Consider the following 12,898-nt stretch of genomic DNA (forward strand, 5'->3'; position numbering starts at 1 on the left):
ATTTAAAAGCTTATTAAAAGAACTTGTGAATGACAACTCCTTCTTCTCAATAGATTAATTCTTATATATGTTGCAGTAACTGTAAAAAAATAATTAGTTATTTTGTGCAAAGAAAACTTATGTTAAAGTGACATGTTCCATATCATTTTGAAGTGTTGTATTCATGATCTATGGAACAAGGATTAATGTATGTATGTATGTTACAGCTTGTTAAGTTTAAATGTGTATACATAACATTTCATTTCCCTACTCTTTTCCAACCACCCTTCTTTGTTTGGAAATAATGTCCTCCCTATTTTTCAAAATTCGTACCTCCCATCTTCTCCCCTTTGCATAAATACATAAAGAGATCGAACCATCACAGAACTTGATTGAATAGTCCAGAGAGTACCGGAATGACGGATTTGATAAATAATGTAGTGCTCTTAAAGAGGACGCGTACAAATAAAAAAAAAGCTACTGAAAATTTTCTTAATTTCGATAAGATAGTGGTCTGTTTCGTCTTATAAAGGGATCTAAAACTCTCCTCAAAGCTGGGCACTATTTTAGTACCTTAGGTTTTTCTTCTTTGCTGATTTCCACACAGTTGATCTCTCTGTTTGCTGAACTTTACTTCGCGGCAAAGATCGTGTCGGGGGCAGGTGACATTTATGTTAGAGCAAGCCGCGATGATGGTATTTCATATAAAAGAAATAATGCTGTAATTAGTTGAACTTAAACAAGGGATTCATCGCAGTTGAAGAAATACGTAGGTAAGAAAAGTTTACATTTAATTTTTTTTTTTTGAGGATTTCTTTAATATTAACGTACGTGAAAATCAGGTTTTGGGCTGATCATTGTTGAATACATTCATAAAATGTTAAATGTGAGTAAGGAAACCAGTTCCGTAATAGTATGGTATGTTTCGTACGAACACATGTAACACATATTTCTAGACTGTGTGTGTAATGTGTGTATGTACGTGCGTGCATTTTGTAATGGCCACCATTACCCGAAGGTTATTTTACATTGCTACTGTTTTTTTTTCTTTTTAATGGAACTAAATAAATCTGTGTGTGAGGATCTGGTGGCTAATGGTTCGCATCAAAATAGCTCCGTTCTGAACACTGGAAAAATCCTATTAACGAATCTTCACGGTTTTGTGTTGTAGGCGTAGCTTAGGGTATAACGTTGCCTTGACTGTCGCTGGATTTGCAACGTTTGGATGACGCTTCACTGAATGTAAATACGTAGTATGGCTGCTTTAAATGCAGTTGTTTGTGGTGTGGTATCAGTTTAGTAAGCTGTAGCTTTGAAAGCTCGTTTCCTGTATGCGGGATCTTCGTTTTTCGTAAAACTGTGAAGGAAACTGAAAAAAGTGCGTGTATTATTACTGTTAAAAAATAAGAACGTTAAGTGTTCGTCGTACCCATGAAATTCTGTTTGGACGTGGGTTAACTCATTAATGCTTTGTTCCTCTTATTTGTTAGACATTAATTGTCTTTCCTGTCTTGTGTCTTCCACACTCACGAAAATGACGTTGGTCGTGAGTTCTGTAATACCACGAAAAAATTATTTTGTTTTATTTCTTCTTTTCACCGGCGCAGTTGACGCATGATTACCATACTGTCCAGCATCTATTTAAAGTTGGAAAGACGATGTTTTCTTGTCGTAGCAATAACAGTAATAAAGGAAATTAAAATTTACGTTTATTTATTTATTTATTTATTCACCCATCCTTGATCGTTGTTTGGAGCGGTATTAGATAAATCATTATATATATTATTTTACAATAGACTTACCCATATATGTAAAATAATTAATGAAAACATAGGCAAAGCCATTTTTTAATATTAATTTAATTTACAACATAATGGCAACCAATTACAGTTTCTGCTGCAATGAATGACATAGTATATGAAGCACAGTCCTGAAAATATGGTTTTAGTACTGCAAAATCTATTTTTTTTTTTTTTTTTTTTTTTTTTTTTTTTTTTTTTTTTTTTTTTTTTTTTTTGGAATGGTGCCTGGCCTTAAAACATTATTTAACACTTTACAATCATGCTCTTTTGAAGCACATTCTTTCTTTGGTTTTTAAACCTGCTAATGTGTTAATATTTTTTAAACTGTTTGCTAATCTGTTGTATAGTAAGCACCCTGCTCTAGTAGAAACTTTACTGGCAAGTTGTAGTTTGGTACAGTTGATGTAATAGTCATCTTTTATTCTTGTGCTATAATTGTTTCAATCACTGTTTAGCATTGGTGTATAATTTGTGTTCTAGGAGTGCTGCATTAATTATGTTGTGTTCCTGATTGATACAATTGATGCCCAGATCAATCTTTCCCTATGTAGTGATATTACTTGGCATGCCCCTCTCTCATAAATGTAAAAAGAAAAATAATTTTGTTTAAATGTGTCTTAACTGTATCATGTATATGCATAGAAGTTACGGTCATAATTCTATATTCTGTGAATTTAATTTTTTAGGGTGTCACACAATTTAACCAGTAGGCCGAGCTCCAGCTTATAAAAATACACTAGTCAGTTGTAGGGACAGGTTAATGTGCTAAAGATGATCAAAAGTATGTGAAACTAATAAACATACTGATTTTTCCCCTTTACTTGACTATCATGCTGATGTGTCCTTTACTATTCTTTGCATTGGTTGTTACCTGTTACGATGCTAGACTTTGATACTGCCTGTTATTATTCATCCTTATCAATTTTTTCTCCACAGTTACACAGCCCTCTCTTGCACATCACTGCCATAACGATGTTGTCTAGTTTCTGATTATTTGATTGTAGGACTGGCATTTCAGTTGTTCCAGAAAATTGTGGTTTTGTTTTACGTTAAATCTTATTTATTGATGACACGTGAAAGGCCATACAGAACCTGATATATAGGTTTCCACCTATCATCACTAGTCTTTAAGAATTGAAATAGCGTATGCTTCTGTAGTCTAATTTTAACTAATTCAAATAGGGGGTCTCTCTCCTCTGAACTACAATTTTGTCACAAGCAAATCTGACTTCCTGGGCATAAGCATTTTTTTGTCTAAAATATGCTATGAATGATTGAGGGTGAGAGGGATTAGTCCTTGGTACTGCGTACAGTATCTGCAGAATGAAATGTCCAATGAGCATTAAGTTACATTATGTCATCATGCTTGTTGGCTAGTTTATTAATCGGGCATAGTATACTGTAAAGCTCACTGAGAGAACACCCAAATTAAACTATTGCCTCAAAGTTTATCCTAAATTCTCTAATTTAATGACTCTCAACAATTTTTCAGTTATTAGTGATGTGTGGTATATTAAGATATTCACAGAGGATCTCTTTTGGGTGACAGAATTGTGAAGCTGGCAAAAAAAGGAAAAAAAAGTGATTTTCCAATCTAACATCTGTAAAGTTAGTCACATTTACATGCCCATTGTGACAATGGCAGAAATGTGATTTGAGGATATGGTGCCAACATTCTTTTATGAAAAATGAATGTTTATTCCTTGTATATGTGTTTCCCATATAAATATTCATTGTCCACTACATGAATAATTCCTTCATCATTCTTCCAGTCTTGAAATTTTGACAAGTAGTGGCACTACACATTACCATTAGTGAGGAAGTGGGGGGAGGGGAGGGGGAATGGAGCAGTTAGAGAGATATGCAACAGAACTGAGTAGCTGTTATACCCAAAGTTGGCCTAACTTTTTGTGAATGTGAGTAGACTTTAAAATTTATCTTGCAGCTCAATCAAATTTCATTTTTTGTTGCATTTTTTGCTTTTCTTGTTTGTGAATTACTAAGAAACATCTAACAAACAGATAATCTTTATACTCACTAGCACACTGAACACTGCAATGCTCATTAAGGTGAGAGTTCAGCTCTAGCTTTTATTAGGTAGTCCACACTTACAGATTTATTCTTAAAAAAAAGATGTGTTTCTCTTACCCTTCTACTTCAGAGCAAATTCATTGGAGGCACATTTAGTTAGGCTACTATCAGATTAATGTAGTTGCTAATTCACCGATGCATATCCATCATCTATTGGTTAACACTGATATGCACTATTCATTGTGCCTTCCTTCAGAGTTTCAACATTACTTGGTGGGATGCTGCACTCATATTTGATTGGATTGCATTTCGAATTTGTGTTTAGCCATCCTTACATAAGTTTTTTGTGTTTTCCCTAGGTTTCCTATGACAAATGTCATTTTGAAAGGACTCAACTATTTTCATCCTAGATCAAAATGTTTGCTCCATATCTAACGTCCTTATCATCAGTGGTATTTTAAACTCTCTGCATTCTTCCTTCTGTTGAGATTGATAGTGGAAAAATTCCCCATGTTTGTGATTTACAGCACCACGGTTTTCTGAGAAGTCGTCTTAGTGAAAATTTATGAAGCATAACGAAAAGAAACTGCCACTTATGTGTCTCATAGTAGTATAGAAGATTATTTATTGCTGTCTATAATTTCCTGTATTTGTATTTCAAATGAAGTTGGTGGATAGTTTTCCGTGCTAATTTCTTGTCACCTGCAGGATACTGAGAAGTTCATTCTTGACAGCTTTTGTATCAACACGTCAGTGTAAAACACCATTCTTTAATTTGGATTCACTAAAATGTAATTTCTACTGCAATCATCTCCTATCTTCTCCATTGTTTGGGGAAAGAAAATAATGCTGAGACCCAGTTTTTGTAAAGAACAGTTTATAACTTTGTGGTATTCTTGAAGTGCTGCATTAATTAATATAGGGTGTTCCAGATTGAGATGATTGATGCCCAAGCAAATCTTTCCCTCTGCAGTGGTATGCCTTGGCATGACCCTCTCTCATAAATATTAAGACAAATAATTTTTTTTGTAAAGCTATCCCCTAAACGTATCGTATCCCACAGTACATAACAGTTGCTTTATGTTGTGTGTTGTGATAATATCCCCATCATGCAGGCTAAGTGATTGAAGCTATTGGGAACAAGCTAGAATTATGCAGTACAGTCATCAGGTTTTCCACAGGAGTATGTATATCATTATAAAGTAATTTATATAAAAAAAGTGGAAATGAAGTATTATATTAGAAGAGAGAACCACCCAAGAATATATACTGTAAAATTATGAGAGAGAATTGCTGTCTAGTACTTTCCTTCAAGAGGTGAGAGCTAGTTAGTTTAATTTTCCATGGGTAATTTGCACAATAATTAGTAATGATGTGGACTGAGTCTTTCATATTCATATCATTAAGTATTTTCTAAATAGACCTGATCATTGACAACAGTCTCTTTTCTTTCCAAAATAATAAAAAGGTGACTTAGAGATGGGAGTAACCACCAGCTTTTACAGATTACAATAGCAGATATTATTTCACAGAATAGGAGGAATTAACAAGGTGAAACTTTTTCATTTATTTTCAAATTAAACTTTGTTGTGTGTCAGACACATTTTACATCACTGGGTAAATGATAAAAAATTTTGGGTGCAGCATTGTACAACCCTTTCTGTACTAAAGATAGCCTTAATGTGGTGTATTGAATGTCATGTTTGTTCTGGTACAGTAATTGTGTATATCATTGCTTCTTTTCAACTGCAGTGTATTATTTACAACAAATTTCATGAGAGAATAACTATATCCTGAAGCAGCAGTCCTTAAACAGATGTCTACAGGACGATCGTGGGTGAGCACCACATATTATTCTTACAGCCTGTTTTTCAGCAATGAAGGCATTCTTTCATAAAGATGGCAATATTATGAAAAGGATAGATTGCTATTCCCCATAGAGAGGAGATGCTGAGCCACAGGCAGGCACAATGAGAAGACCTGCCATATTTTTAAGCTTTACGCCAAAAGGTGTTCTTCTGAATTAGAAAACAGGCACACATTCACACAGGCACAACTTGCAGGCACATAACTACTGTCTCTGGCCCCTGAGGAAAGTGGGATAGCTCGTGAGAAGTTCAAAAAGGAAGGGTAGGTAACTGTTGCCAACAGGTAGGTCCCTCTTATCCTGGGGTCTGATATACTAACCATTCATAAATATTTTGGAAATCTAGTATAGTTGTCGCATGTTGTTGTTGTGGTGGTGGTGGTGGTGGTGGTGGTGGTCTTCAGTCCTGAGACTGGTTTGATGCGGCTCTCCATGCTACTCTATCTTGTGCTAGCTGCTTCATCTCCCAGTACGTACTGCACCCTACATCCTTCTGAATCTGCTTAGTGTTTTCATCTCTTGGTCTCCCTCTATGGTTTTTACCCTCCAAGCTGCCCTCCAATACTAAATTGGTGATCCCTCGATGTCTCAGAACATGTCCTACCAACCGATCCCTTCTTCTAGTCAAGTTGTGCCACAAGCTCCTCTTCTCCCCAATTCTATTCAATACCTCCTCATTAGTTATGTGATCTAACCATCTAATCTTCAGCATTCTTCTGTAGCAACACATTTCGAAAGCTTCTATTCTCTTCTTGTCCAAACTATTTATCGTCCATGTTTCACTTCCATACATGGCTACACTCCACACAAATACTTTCAGAAACGACTTCCTGACACTTAAATCTATACTCGATGTTAACAAATTTCTCTTCTTCAGAAATGCTTTCCTTGCCATTGCCAGTTTACAGTTTATATCCTCTCTACTTCGACCATCATGAGTTATTTTGCTCCCCAAATAGCAAACTTCTTTACTACTTTAAGTGACTCATTTCCTAATCTAATTCCCTCAGCATCACCCGACTTAATTCGACTACATTCCATTATCCTCATTTTGCTTTTCTTGATGTTCATCTTATATCCTCCTTTCCATTCCATTCAACTGCTCTTCCAAGTCCTTTGCTGTCTCTTACAGAATTACAATGTCATCGGCGAACCTCAACGTTTTTATTTCTTCTCCATGGACTTTAATACCTACTAAGAATTTTTCTTTTGATTCATTTACTGCTTGCTCAATATACAGATTGAATAACATCTGGGAGAGACTACAACCCTGTCTCACTCCCTTCCCAACCACTGCTTCCCTTTCATACCCCTCGAGTCTTATAACTGCCATCTGGTTTCTGTACAAATTGTAAATAGCCTTTCGCTCCCTGTATTTTACCCCTGCCACCTTTAGAATTTGAAAGAGAGTATTCCAGTCAACATTGTCATAAGCTTTCTCTAAGTCCACAAATGCTAGAAATGTAGGTTTGCCTTTCCTTAATCTATTTTCTAAGATAAGTCATAGGGTCAGAATTGCCTCACGTGTTCAAACATTTCTGCAGAATCCAAACTGATCTTTGCCGAGGTCGGCTTCTACCAGTTTTTCCATTCGTCTGTAAAGAATTTGCGTTAGTGTTTTGCAGCTGTGACTTATTAAACTGACAGTTCAGTAACTTTCACATCTGTAAACACCCACTTTCTTTGGGATTGGAATTATTATATTCTTCTTGAAGTCTGAGGGTACTTCATCTGTCTCATACATCTTGCTCACCATATGGTAGAGTTTTGTCAGGGCTGGCTCTCCCAAGGCTATCAGTAGTTCCAATGAAATGTTGTCTACTCCCGGGGCCTTGTTTCGACTCAGGTCTTTCAGTGCTCTGTCAAACTCTTCACACTGTATCATATCTCCCATTTCATCTACATCCTCTTCCATTTCCATAACATTGTCCTCAAGTACATCACCCTTGTATAGACCCTCTATGTACTCCTTCCACCTTTCTGCTTTCCCTTCTTTGCTTAGAACTGCGTTTCCATCTGAGCTCTTGATATTCATACAAGTGGCTCTCTTTTCTCCAAAGGTCTCTTTAATTTTCCTGTAGGCAGTATCTATCATACCCCTAGTGAGATAAGCCTCTACATCCTTACATTTGTCCTCTAGCCATCCCTGCTTAGCCATTTTGCACTTCCTGTCGATCTCATTTTTGAGACGTTTGTATTCCCTTTTGCCTGCTTCATTTAGTGCGTTTTTATATTTTCTCCTTTCATCAATTAAATTCAATATTTCCTCTGTTACCCAAGGGTTTCTACTAGCCCTCGTCTTTTTACCTACTTGATCCTTGGCTGCCTTCACTACTTCATCCGTCAGAGCTACCCATTCTTCTTCTACTGTATTTCTTTCTCCCATTCCTATCAATTGTTCCCTTATGATCTCCCTGAAACTCTGTACAACCTCTGGTTCTTTTAGTTTATCCAGGTCCCATCTCCTTAAATTCCCACATTTTAGCAGTTTCTTCAGTTTTAATCTAAAGTTCATAACCAATAGATTGTGGTCAGAGTCCACGTCTCCCCCTGGAAATGTCTTACAATTTAAAACCTGGTTCCTAAATCTCTGTCTTACCATTATACAATATATCTGATACCTACTAGTATCTCCAGGATTCTTCCATGTAAAGAATCTTCTTTCATGATTCTTGAACAAAGTGTTAGCTATGATTAAGTTATGCTCAGTGCAAAATTCTACCAGACGGCTTCCTCTTTCATTTCTCTCCCCCTATCCATATTTACCCACTATGTTTCCTTCTCTCCCTTATCCTACTCTCGAATTCCAGTCACCCATGACTATTAAATTTTCGTCTCCCTTCACTACCTGAATAATTTCTTTTATCTCGTCATACATTTCATCAATTTCATCATCATTTGCAGAGCTAGTTGGCATATAAACTTCTACTACTGTAGTAGGCATGGGCTTCGTGTTTATCGTGGCCACAATAATGCATTCACTATGCTGTTTGTAGTAGCTTACCCGCACTCCTATTTTTTTATTCATTATTAAACCGACTCCTGCATTACCCCTATTTGATTTTGTATTTATAACCCTGTATTCACCTGACCAAAAGTCTTGTTCCTCCGGCCACCGAACTTCACTAATTCCCACTATATCTAACTTCAACCTATCCATTTCCCTTTTTAAATTTTCTAACCTACCTGCTCGATTAAGGGATTTGACATTCCACACTCTGATCCGTAGAACGCCAGTTTTCTTTCTCCTGATAACGACGTCCTCCTGAGTAGTCCCTGCCCGGAGATCCAAATGGGGGGACTATTTTACCTCCGGAATATTTTACCCAAGAGGACGCCATCATCATTTAACCATACAGTAAAGCAGCATGCCCTCGGGAAAAATTACGGCTGTAGTTTCCCCTTGCTTTCAGCCATTCACAGTACAGCAAGGCCGTTTTGGTTAGTGTTGCAAGGCCAGATCAGTCAATCATCCAGACTGTTGCCCCTGCAACTACTGAAAAGGCTGCTGCCCCTCTTCAGGAACCACACATATGTCTGGCCTCTCAACAGATACCCCTCCGTTGTGGTTGCACCTACGGTACGGCCATCTGTATCGCTGAGGCACGCAAGCCTCCCCACCAACGGCAAGGTCCGTGGTTCATGGGGGTAGGAGTTGTCGCATACCAGGTACAATTCCTACGGTAAAGACAGTTCAATTTCACTGTTACTCAATTTGAGATATTTACCAAATTGTTCAGTTCACAGTGCTTTGTTTTATGATATATAAACTGCTCTTCAGACCCAGGTACATTTCCATCGCCAACCACACATCATCTTAAAAAGTAGAGTGGATTGGAGATTTTTGTAGTCATTTTAATAATTAATATGTTGGCCTTAATGGGGAACAACTATTCTTGTTAAACATATCACTCCACTCTGGTTAAGCTAAATAAATAACCGTACAAGAAGGAAATCTCTCTCTCTCTCTCTCTCTCTCTCTCTCTCTCTCTCTCTCTCTCTCTCTCTCTCTCTAAACACACCCGCTGTTGGCTTTGGCTTGTTCAGGGAGAGGCCAGTGTCTTAATTACGTATTTGGAACACTTTTATGATTCACAGAAAACTGGTTTTGCTTCCTATTTTAAATTAAATAACATGCAATTCACTGTAACAGCAGTGGGTAATCAATTATTTCATGTGATGGAATTCCCTTTGTGATTTCTCCCCAGCAAATTGTTGTTGATGTCACTCTGAAAATTATTTTTTATTTCTGTTCCTTCATCCAAGGATCATCTCGCAATGATACAGGGTTTGTTGAGGTAATACAGTGCCAATCAGCAGAGCAAAATACATCACACAGCATGTATAACATGCTTTAAGAGGATAGGCAGGTAGCATATGGGAATAGGACAGGTGTATGACAGTGGCCTAGTTTAAGGAACCATCATGGCATTTGCCATAGGGATCTAGGAAAACCATATAAAACCCTAATCAGAATGGCTGGACAGAGCAGCTCCATCATCATCAATATGAGGTCAGCATCCTAACAGCTGCATTGCCTCATTTGGCAGACGTAACTGTTATGCTTTATACAGCTTCACACATGATCCTTGTGAAAGCGGTAAACCCTAACCCTGTATTGAAATGCGACAAGGCACTGTAGTGTCACCATTCATTACTATCCACTACTCTGTGTCTTCTAAGTAATCTTGATTTGTGCAATATGCATTACTTGTGAAGAACATTTTAGCTGCCTTGTTAAACAAATGTGTTTTAGTAATCTTTTCCACTACCTTTGGCAATTTGTTACACAATTTTATGCCCTGGTTCACTGCTTTGGGTTTTTGGTTGTTTTTCCTGTTTGAATTTAACTCCAAACTAGCTCTTGTTCCATGATTAGGAATAGAACTATTAGTGCAGTATTTATTAATATTTTGTCCGATATGCACCACAGATTGCTGTACACACTCAATTGGTACAGTAAGGATGCCTAATTTTTTAAGTAGCTCTTTACTCTTTACAGTGAGCCCGACAGCTACTTTCAGTTATTATTATTATTATTATTATTATTATTATGGCCTTTTTTGCAATTGGAAAAACTTGTGTCCTTGTTTTGTGACTTCGATCCCCAGAAAAGAATCCCATAGCTAAGAACTGAGTATATGTAGACATAATATGTCACAACATTGGCTTTTACGACCTGATGCTAACACCCTAAAAACATAATATGTTGATGACATTATCTTTGCCAGTATCTTTGTACATACTATAATAGCCGACAATCAATGTCCATCCGTAAAAACTTTGTTGTTTGCTACACAATCTACGTGTTTATTATCCTTAATGTGACAAGAGTTGGTTCCTCTCTTTATGCTCAAATGCATACTGTTTGTTTTCTTTTTGTTGTGCTTTAATTTATTACATACTGCCCAATTGTAAACATCATTTAGCATTTCATCCACTTTCTCTAACAGGCGTTCTGATGTCTTATCAGTGACTACGATGTTGATGTCATCAGCAAAGAGAACTTTTTTCCATGTCTTGCTTATGTGGAATGTGATTTATGTATCTTGTCTGAATGTTGTTTTACCAAACGTTTATCATCAGCAGATGGTTGAACATTCTTCACCTTTTGCATCCTCTTTTTGAAGTGAGACTAAAACCAGTTACTCGCTGTCCCCCTTATACCTAACACTTATAGCTTGCTCAAAAGTATTTTATGGTCAGAGGTGTCAAAAGCCTTGGACAAGTCTAAGAAATTGCCTGTAACACAATCATTGTTGTTGAGAGCATCGGGTACCATCTTCATGAATTCTGCAATGGGTGTTGTTGTACTACTTCTACTTCTGAATCAAACAGTGCTTCATTAAGGATGGTTTGTTTATTCATATAGTTCATTAGTCTATCTTTCGTGATTGTTTCAGTTATTTTTGAGAATAGTGAAAGTGGCTATTAGTTTCCAGTTCTCTCCGCATTACCTTTCTTTAGCAATGGCTCCACCCATGCTTGCTTTAGTTATTCTGGGAAAAAACTCCTGAACTAAAAGATTCATTTATTACCTATGTTTGTTAACTGGTGTTGTATGCACGCCTTCAGAACAGAGACGGGAACCTCATCTATGCCTGCTGACTATTGTTGTGCTGTATTCTCAACTTCAGAATCTGTTGAGGGAAACATCATGATTGTGAATGCTGTGGAAGCCTTTGTGGGTGCTAAATGTGTTTTAGAAAGATTTTTCTGCACTGTCTTTGCAATGCCAGAGAAATAATCATTTACAAACATTCCTAATTTCTGCGGACTTCCTGTTATCCTATCCTCATTTTTGATATGTGTACTAGTATCCCTGTGTCTGCCCTCTCCAACTTCATGGTTTATAACCTTCCACACCACTTTGCTTTTATTTTCTGAATTACATAATAACTTGTCATTGAATGGTTTTTTCTTTGTTTTTTAAATATAATATATTTTTTAAATACCCGTGATAGTGTTCAAGGATATGTGGGTTAGTGCAATGCTCTTGCAAGGAACTAAGAAAATTGAGTGTCTGTGAGAACTTTCTAAAACCTGCAGTTACCCATCTGTTTTCCTATCTGCAGCAGTAGGAATGTCTACTTTTGTAAGTGCCACCTCAAAAATTAATTTAAATAATGTGCAAAATTTAGAGGACTTAGCATCTACATTGCTTTCCGTATACATTTCATCTCAGGTTAGATTTGCCAGTATATAGAAAAAGTATCTACCTTATGATCTGAGACGATCCTTTTGTAGGCCTGCAGTTTCACAGGTTTCATTGAGCATGAGATTTTCACTCTGCAGTGGAGTGTGCACTGATATGAAACTTCCTGGCAGATTAAAACTGTGTGCCGGACCGAGACTCAAACTTGGGACCTTTGCCTTTCGCGGGAAAGTGCTCTACCAACTGAGCTACCCAAACACGACTCGTGCCCGGTACTCACAGCTTTGCTTCTGCAGGAGAGCTTCTGTAAAGTTTGGAAGGTAGGAGACGAGATACTGGCAGAAGTGAAGCTGTGAGGATGGGGCGTGAGTCGTGTTTGGGTAGCTCAGTTGGTAGAGCACTTTCCCGCGAAAGGCAAAGGTCCAGAGTTCGAGTCTCGGTCCAGCATACAGTTTTAATTTGCCAGGAAGTTTCATTGAGCATGTTTTTAGCTCTATTATCTGACAGTAATAATTTGAAATGCCATGATCTCTTATAAATACCTTACAGTTTTCCCTGTCAGTG

At 37.2% G+C, this 12,898-nt stretch overlaps 3 protein-coding genes across 4 annotated transcripts in view; all 3 read left to right on the forward strand.

Annotated features, from left to right (window-relative positions):
• The first annotated feature begins 655 nt into the window (after nt 1–655).
• The window catches only part of LOC126183729 (uncharacterized), a 345,488-nt gene continuing 333,245 nt past the window's right edge, over nt 656–12,898 (forward strand). The window contains exon 1 of the mRNA XM_049925934.1: nt 656–752. The gene's annotated coding sequence lies outside the window, so the exon portion shown is untranslated. The remainder of the gene's footprint in view (nt 753–12,898) is intronic.
• Nucleotides 964–12,898, forward strand: part of LOC126183727 (uncharacterized) — a 40,476-nt gene continuing 28,541 nt past the window's right edge. The window contains exon 1 of one of the 2 annotated variants that reach the window (XM_049925927.1): nt 964–1,357. The gene's annotated coding sequence lies outside the window, so the exon portion shown is untranslated. The remainder of the gene's footprint in view (nt 1,358–12,898) is intronic. The other variant, XM_049925928.1, reaches the window with a different exon arrangement.
• The window catches only part of LOC126183728 (uncharacterized), a 192,103-nt gene continuing 180,184 nt past the window's right edge, over nt 980–12,898 (forward strand). The window contains exon 1 of the mRNA XM_049925931.1: nt 980–997. The gene's annotated coding sequence lies outside the window, so the exon portion shown is untranslated. The remainder of the gene's footprint in view (nt 998–12,898) is intronic.

The sequence above is a fragment of the Schistocerca cancellata genome, chromosome 4 (assembly GCF_023864275.1).
Source record: "Schistocerca cancellata isolate TAMUIC-IGC-003103 chromosome 4, iqSchCanc2.1, whole genome shotgun sequence".
Taxonomy (NCBI): domain Eukaryota; kingdom Metazoa; phylum Arthropoda; class Insecta; order Orthoptera; family Acrididae; genus Schistocerca; species Schistocerca cancellata.